Source organism: Musca domestica, unplaced genomic scaffold, assembly GCF_030504385.1.
Source record: "Musca domestica strain aabys unplaced genomic scaffold, Musca_domestica.polishedcontigs.V.1.1 2, whole genome shotgun sequence".
Lineage (NCBI taxonomy): Eukaryota > Metazoa > Arthropoda > Insecta > Diptera > Muscidae > Musca > Musca domestica.
Window position 1 is genome coordinate 39,141,610 of NW_026712249.1, and position 9,153 is coordinate 39,150,762.

A 9,153-nucleotide genomic window follows, 5' to 3' on the forward strand; every position below is an offset into this window, starting at 1 on the left:
GAATGTTGCTCTGCTGTATTTTGGCCCATTTCTGGCGAAGCACTTGCTTGAGGCGATCGACACTTTGGTATTTTTTAGTGCCAACCTTGTTTTCCAAAATACTCCAGACACAATAGTCCAACGGATTGGTATCCGGAGATTTTGGTGGTCATTGTACGCGGGAAATGAAGCGAGGAATCTCATTTTGTAACCATTCTTGGGTGGTGCGTGCTGAGTGTGATGGTGCTGAGTCCTGTTAAAATGTTCAAGGTCTGCGGTCAAAATTTTCGCGTGCCCAAGGCTTTAATATACCCTCTAAAATATTTTTGGGATAATATTCGGCATTTATTCTGCTGCCACGGTCGATGAATACGAGTGGAGAGCGACCATCGGCAGTTATGGCGGCCCACACCATCACCATGGCCGGCGCTGGAGTTCTGGTGGCGAAGGTGTACAATTGTACGAAGGTGCACATTTTCAGCTGACCTCTTTTGCAAGAAAACATGATCATTTTTTTTTTTGTTTACAAACTGCTGGATAGCGAATGTTTTCTCATCGGAGAAAACCAAATTCGGCAGTTCACTACTTTCGGCTAAGCGAAGCAACTCTTTAGCTCTTTTGAGTCTATTTTCTTTCTGTTGTGGTGTAAGTTCTTGTACTTTTTGGAATTTCAATGGCTTTACCCCGAGCTAATTTTTCAATATTTGCCGAATGGAATATTGCGATGTGTTCAGCTCACGAGCCATTTTCGGCCACTGCGACGCGGGTTTCGATTAAGTCGCTTCTTTACGTTTCGAACCATTTCTACTGATGTTGCTGTTTTCTTGCGTTCACTTCCTTGACATCGGACTACGCTACCAGTATCACAGTAACGAGGGATGGTAGGAGACACAAACGATTTATTCACATTTAAATGCTGGAATGATCTAACGATAGCCACTTGTGGTTTTCCAGCCAAATATAAAGAAATCACCCGAAACACGCTTGAATTCCATCGCGAATAACTTTTTTTCTGGAAAATTCTAACCAAAATGCTTTTGTACACTTGTAAACAGTGTAATGAGCTCTCACTGGAATAATTTTAACAGCTGTCGGACGATTGGCTTAGAAATGACAGCAATCTGAAGTTGGTTGCAGTTTTTTCATCTCACCCTGTATTTTTTGCTTTCCTTCTATATTTTACTCATATTTTCTTATAATTATTTTTTATGTCGCACAGTGTAATTGTTTGGAAAACTTTAGAAAATACATTTCTTATCAATCTCGACTTACTTCCGTTATCTTGGTTTAAAATCTCTCACTGTTTATATCGTTTTGAAACTCTTTAAGGCACTGTTTTCAATTCCACAAAAAATCACAATTTTACCCCTGATTCAATACACCTGTGGCATTTGTATAACTTTTTTTCTATAACACAAAATTTTCCATTAACTCTCTACGTTACCCAGTTTGAACATTTAAAATAGATAGTTTATTGGGCTTCCTGAATAAATATTTCAAATTCTAAATTTTTATTATTTTTTTAATTGCATTTCAGCACGTTCCAGAGATACATGAAATTACACGATTTATTGAAATCAAGGCATACATTAATTGACAATGTACAGTTAGCGTTATTTTTACATTTTCGATCATCTATTTTTTTTTTTTTTACAAAATATGGAAATTCGTTACACATTCTTTCACGTTTTTTGTTTACTCGTCGTTTATTTTCCATGACGTCGGTGCGATTTGTGACGGAACTTATACAAGTAAAAGTGGCAAAATCGTTCTCTTTTTTGACACGATCGTTATTATTAGTTTAATAACATTTCCGTAAAAGGTAAAAATATAAAAAATAGATATAGAAGTTGTTGTCATATATTCTCTGAGCCAAAAATAAATTTTCAAAACATTTCGGGGCTAAACCGATAGAATTTATGAGGGGAGCCAGGCAAAGGCAAAGACATAAAAGTATAAAGCAAAGACCTAAAATGGTAAAAACTAAACAAAATGCATTTTGAGCAAATGGTTTGTGTCTACAGCTCATGGCAGTGGCATGTTAATATAAAAACCACAATTACAGAAACGAATAACAAATAAAAATTTGAAAAATCCAAAATTTTGGTTTCAAAATTCTATTCCATAGACCTTTCCAAAAATGTGCATATTGCCTTGGCGGTTTAAATCACATTAAACATTGGGAACTATGTTGTTACGATATCGTAACAAAGGAGGCATTTTCACAGGGCTGCCATATTTTGACTCTGTCTTGTCCTATAAAGATGGGACAAGACAGATTTAAAATATGGCAACCCTGTGAAAATACCTCTGTTGTTATGATATCGTAACAACATAGTTAGCAATGTTAGGCGATTTAAACCGCTTAGGCGGTTGATTGGAAAATCTATGGAATAGAATTTTGAAATACTAATTTTGTATTTTTCAAACTTTTATTTTTCATTTTTTTCTACAAATGTGGTTTTTATATTAACATGGTGCTGTCATGAGCTGTTATTCTAGATAGTATAGACACAAACCACTATTCAGAATGCATTTTGTCTAGTCTTTACCATTTTAGGTCTTTGGCAAAGGCTTAAAATGGTAAAGACTAGACAAAATGCATTTTGAGCAAATGGTTTGTGTCTATACTATCCAGATAACAGCTCATGACAGGACCATGTTAATATAAAAAACCCATTTATAGAAATATAAGACAAACAAAAATTTGAAAAATCCAAAAATTGGGTTTCAAAATTTTACTCCATAGACTTTCCCAGTTAATTGCATATTGCCTAAGCGGTTTTAATCGCTTAACATTGCTAACTATGTTGTTACGATATCATAACAACAGAGGTATTTTCACAGGGTTTCAGGAAATTTGGAGTCGATCTATGAATGTCCATCCGTCCGCCTGACTGGCTGGCTGGCTGGATAACTCTCAGAGAGTATTCAATTTGATTCAAACTTCGTACATCGTAGTATTATTGTCAAACTTATATGGAGTTCGGAGGTGGGCAATGTCGGCCCACTCCTTCTGGTACCTCCTCCACAAAATGTCAACATTTTCAAAGAAAGTAATTTACTGCACATAAAGGAAAGAATATTCCGATTTAGCTCGAACTTTGCAAATCCTCATATTTGCATCAGTGCTACGTCAGGTGCAAAAATGGACAATATAGACCCACTCCATCAAGTCCTCCCCCACAAAGGTTCAACATTTTGAAAAATTATAACTCTTATAAAATGTAATATAAATATCACACTTCACAATATTTTTATTAACCCAAGGTCTGGTGTGAAGATGGGATATATCGGTTCAATCCTTCTGGTACGTCTCCCCCGCAAAGGGTCAAAAGTTGTAATATCCCTGAAGTTCATAAAACGCGAAAATAACATCCGATTCCATTCAGACTTCGAACATATCAATATATCAACTCAATATCTGTTATAAAGTTGGTAAAGATCGGACCATTTCTTCTGGTACCTCTCACACAAAGGGTCAAAATTTTGAATAAGCAAGACGATTATGAAACCTGAAATAAACATCCGGTTCTCTTCATATTTCACTGTGAAGATGGAATATATCGGATCTATCCTTCTGGTACCTCCCACACAACGAGTCAAAATGTTGAATATCCATGAAGCTCCTAAAAAGCGAAATGAGCATCCGATCCCTTTCAAACTCGACAAATCTCAATATTTCTACCAACACAAGATCAGCTGTGAATATGGAATATGTCGCATTAATCCTTCTGGTACCTCCCCCACTAAAGGTCAAAATTTTGAGTAATTATAACTCTTATATTACTCGAAATAAGCATCCGTTTGTTTTCAAATTTTGCACATCTCAATGTTTCTACAAACTCAAGATCTTAAATTAAAATGGTAGATATCGGCCGACATCTTCTGGTACCCCACAAAGGGTAAAAATTTTGAATTATTATAACTCTCATAAAATGTAATGTAATAGTCCGATTGTCTTCAAATTACACACATCACAATATTTTTATAAATCCAAGATCTGGTGTGAAGATGGGATATATCGGCCCACTCCTTCTGGTACCTCCCCCACAAATGGTTCAACATTTTGAATAACCATGAAGCTCATAAAACGTGAAATGAGCATCCGATTATTTTCAAACTAGGCACACCCCAATATTTCTATTTACACCAGACCAAGTGGGAAGACTGAATGTGTAGGGCTACTTCTTCTGGTACCTCCCACACAAAGGGTCAGAACTTTAAATAATTATATCCGTCATAAAATACGAAATTAGCATCCGGTTCTTTTCAAAATTCACACATCGGAATATTTTTGCCAGCAAAAGATCTGGCGTGAAGATGGTAGATATCGATCCACTCCTTCTGGTACCTCCCCCACAAAGCGGTCACATTTTTGAATAACAAAACCCCCATTAAATGCGAAAAATAGCGTTAGATTCTTTTCAAATTCCACACATCTCAATTTGATTTTCAATTATTCGCATTAAATCGCAAATAAATGTTTTATTTTCTTTAAATTTTGCACATTCCAATATTTTAATAAATATAAGATAAGTGGAGTACAACGGTCCAACGGTTTCTAAAAGTTATCACATATATCATATAGAGTGAAGTAGTAGTGGTAGTGAGTCCGAACACGATATAAGTTTTGTAAAAATATTATGAAGAACTAAATTTGGATCGAATATGACATGTACTCCCTCTCCAGAGACAAATTATTTTAACAATTGCAAAAAATAATAATAAAATTATATATTAATTTTAAAAATTCTAATTTTTACAGCAGCAGGAGAAAAACTAATGGAAACCAAAAATAATAAATTTTTGGTTTCCATTGGTTTTTCTCCAGAAATATTGTAGTGTTCCAAAAATTTTTAGTATTTACTTTTCTCGAAAAATGCTGGGCCTTAATTCTTGTTCTATGAAAATGTGAAATGAAAACTTTTATAAGGGAAATATTTTTCATTTCATATTTTCATAGAACAAGAATCCAGCCCCTGGACTGTAAGGATGATATTCTGTGTATGTGGTATTAAAATACAGCACTTTTTCAAAACATTTCTACTTCAGAATTGTATTTATCAAATTCCCCTACCTTGAATTTTTCGTGCATTGAGGACAGATTTAGAATTTCTTTCACGAAGAAAAAACATTTTATTTTTTTTTTACTGCCCTAAAATTTAAACAGATAGAAGATTCAAAAAAATAGTGAAGCATTTAACTTTCCTAACACAATTACCTAATTGAATTATTTAAATGAGTCGTAAATAAAAAAGGAATTCCCCCCTTCGGAAATCTGTTTACGTTTTAATGAACCTGTATCTTTGGATCAATGGCTTTAAGGCATGTGTTGTGATTACTGACTAATTAAAAAAATAAAAATACATATATTTTATTTAAAACATTCCTTTACAGATTAACTTGACACCAACTCAACCCCTATCACATGAATTGCAATACCACAAATAGACCGACCTGTGCCATTTTTAAACAAAATGATGTATAATGGACATATTAATGGACATTTTGGCTCAGATTACAACTGTATAAAATAAACGGTCAAAAATCCAACCGCTTTTATTCGAATGTAATTTTCTTTAAAAATATTATAATTTTATTTATAGTTCATCCTGAGATCTGTAGGAAAATTTGACGTAGAATATATCAAATGTATAATTTTTAAGATTACCGAGGAGGATAAAAAACTCGCATCCAATTTTTCTGTCCACAACTATCTCAAAGTCTTCATATATATACTCTGAAAACCTACACCTCCATATCAAATTTTAGGATTTCCGCTCTATTCCCTGACCCAATACCAAATTTAGTAGCACTTAGTGCAATTTCAATTTCTCTATCTTAGACACCAAAAGTGATCCAAAATTTGTACTACTTACTACTTTTTGAATAATTATACCAACAGAGACCAACGGAAATTTCGGGATTACAGGTCTAGGCATTCACTCAATACCAAATTGAGTAGTATTTAGTACTTTTCGAATAATTGTAGTATTCATTTTTAAAACAATCTCCATATCCTAACCTCGGATACCAACAGTGACCTTAATATCAAAATTCAGGATTTCAGGCCTTCAATTTTGCCCATTGCCATATTTAGAACAATTTAGTGCAAATATAGTACGCATATTCATAACCAGCTCCTTCTCCCATCCGTAAACACCAACAATGACATCCATATCAAATTTCAGAATTGTATCTCTATCCCTTCATCCAATACTAAGTTTGGTAATATTTTGTACTTTTAGTGAAATGTGCACTATACTTTTCTTAAAGCATCTCCAAACCTCTATTGTGGATACCAATATCAAATTTGAGGATTTCAGCTCTATTCCTTCACTCAATACCAAATTAGAAATATTTAGTACATTTCGCATAATTTTAGTTACAATTTCTATCCCCCACCTAATACCAAATTTAGTACCCTTTAGTTCTATATGGGAAGCATTTATAAACCCACCCTCAAATCTCAACCTCAGATACCAGCAGTTATATAAATATCAAATTTGATGATTCCAGCTCTATTCCTTCCCTCAATGCCCATTTTAATACCGCTTAGTATCTTTTTAAGCAATTATAGTACGCATTTCCCAATCCACCTTCAAATCTCAACACCAAATACCAACAGTTATCTAAATATCAAATTTCTGAAGTTTATCTCTAACCCTTCACCTAATACCAAATGTAGGAAAATTTAGTGTTTTTCGTACAATTATAGTACACATTTCCAAAACCACTTCCATATCTCAATTCCAGATACAAAAGGGACCTCAATATGAAATTTGAGGATTCCAACGGTACCACTTCTCCCAATAACAAAATGTAGTACCATTTGATACTTTTCGTTTTCCAAACTACCGCCAAATATCAAACACAGATACGATTGGTAATCTAAAGATCAAATTTTAGAATTGTATCTCCTCTATTCCCTCACCCAAAAGCAAAATTTATTTCGTACTTTTCGTACAATTATAGTACACATTTCCGAAACCACCTCCATATGCCCAGGCTACAAATGAACCTCAACCCTAATACCAAATTTCAAGCACCCTATACCGATTTGTGCCAAATTTAGTACTATTTAGTACAAAGCCACCTCTATATCTTATCCACGAACACCAACAGTGACATCTATAATAAAATTTGAGGATTTCGGCTCTATTCCCTCACCCAATACCAAATTTAGTATCATTTAGGACTTTTCGTACAATTATAGTGCACATTTCCAAACCCACCTACAAATATCAGAGATCAGATACCAAAGTTTTCTAAATATAAAATTTCAGAATTACATCTCCGTACCCAGTACCACATTTTCTATTATTTAGTTATTTTGGTACATATCCAAAACCACCTCCATATTTCAATTCCAGATACCAACAGGGACCTCAATATTAAATTTGAGGTTTCCAGTTCTATTCCTTCCTCGAATACCAAATTTAGTACCATTTACTACTTTTTATACAATTATAGGACACATTCCGAAACCACCTCCATATATCCAGGCTACACTGGAGCAGCGACCTTAATATAAAATTTCAGATTTCAAGCACTATCTGTTCACTCAATATCAGTACTTTTTGTACTATTTAGTACTTTTCGTGCACTTGTTGCACCTCTTTTCTAAAACCAAATCTTTATCACAAACCTACCACCAAAAGGGATCCCAATATAAAATGCTAAAACTGCAGGTTCATTCGTTCACAATAAACCAAATTTAGTACCATTTAGTACAGTTCGCACACTTAGTACACATTTCCACTTTCAAGTATCGAACTTATTATCCATATTTCATGTATAAAACTTTTAAATCTCATACCAAATTTCAAGCTCTATCCGTTCACATAATACCAAATGGTACTATTTTTGAAGTTTAGTACCATTTTAGAACTTTTCGTAACCTTAAAGTTCGAGTTTCGAAAAACCCTTTGATTTACTTATCCTTATCACTCATTCCAAATTTCTAAATTGTAGCTCATTCCTGTTGTTCAATACATTGTATTCAATTGTTAGTACACTTTTTAGTGCTCTTCGTACCCTTTTAGTACGAATTTTCAAAAATTTTATTTAAAATATATAAAACATATAATTTAAATTATTTTCTTTCAAAAGTTCATTTTATTGTTTATAGTTTTTTTAGTTCATTTGTTCACATTTTAGTTCTAGGTTTCAATTATTTTTGATTTTGTCGGTTTTGATAATTACCAGAGATCATTGAACATCAACTAATTGAATAATGAAATATAGAAAAAAAAAAAAAACAATAAAACATAAAAAACAAGTAATTACATTTTTTTACATCCGAGAATGTTGCGCACACACACATACACATAGACACTGTGAGATTTGTTTCAATACAGTTAATTATTTAAACAATAGCTTTACGGGCGCATTTAGCCAGGAATTAATTATTTCGATCGATTTTTTTGTTATTTCTGTTTGTTTCGATTTGAAAATGTCAGTTTTAATTTCCCACAACAATGCCAACAATGTACCGAACACGTCGAGTACACGAGAACGACTCAGAGCTTGAAAACTTGGCCAAGACTTTGAACGAGAAGTACTGACGGACGGTTGAAACACCATCACTGACGACAGTGGCAGCGGCGGCAGCAGAAGGTATTGGCGCTGCTGGCGTCAAATGGTGATATTAGCCGACTGACTGAAGTAATGAAAAGCAACAACAAATGATCGCAAATGAAAATCATTACAAATGGCAATAACAACAACAAAAAATAAGAACAATAAGAACAATGACAACAAATGTTAGTACCAACAAACCTAAGAAAAAAAAAAATAAAAATAAAAACAAAAACATAATTAAAACCCAGACATTAGGACGTATTCGTGGGTGAAGCGATATTTCCCACTTAAGCTTGTAATATTTTTTTTTCTGATTACCGGCATAGATTTGCCGTCAAATGGCGTACCCCTTCTGAAGGGTCTTATGATCGCGGATAAAGTCAATCACTTTAAAAGTCTCGTGGTCATTTATATCAGGATATGTTTTTTTCCACCGACCTATCCAACTTGTTTTGTGAATGGAGAACATCTAATCTGGCAGTTGATATGATATTCTGACGTATCGAAGTGGTTGGAGGTGGTTGGAGGTGGCGGCGGCGTTGTTGATATTGATAACAGAGATATAGCGAAATTCCCATGCATAGACCA

General features: G+C 34.0%; 1 protein-coding gene across 1 annotated transcript in view; it reads right to left on the reverse strand.

Moving 5' to 3' along the window:
* The window catches only part of LOC101889281 (neutral amino acid uniporter 4), a 28,023-nt gene extending 19,516 nt beyond the window's left edge, over positions 1 to 8,507 (reverse strand). Inside the window, exon 1 of the mRNA XM_020039282.2 lies at positions 8,272 to 8,507. The gene's annotated coding sequence lies outside the window, so the exon portion shown is untranslated. The remainder of the gene's footprint in view (positions 1 to 8,271) is intronic.
* Between the last annotated feature and the right edge of the window lie 646 nt (positions 8,508 to 9,153).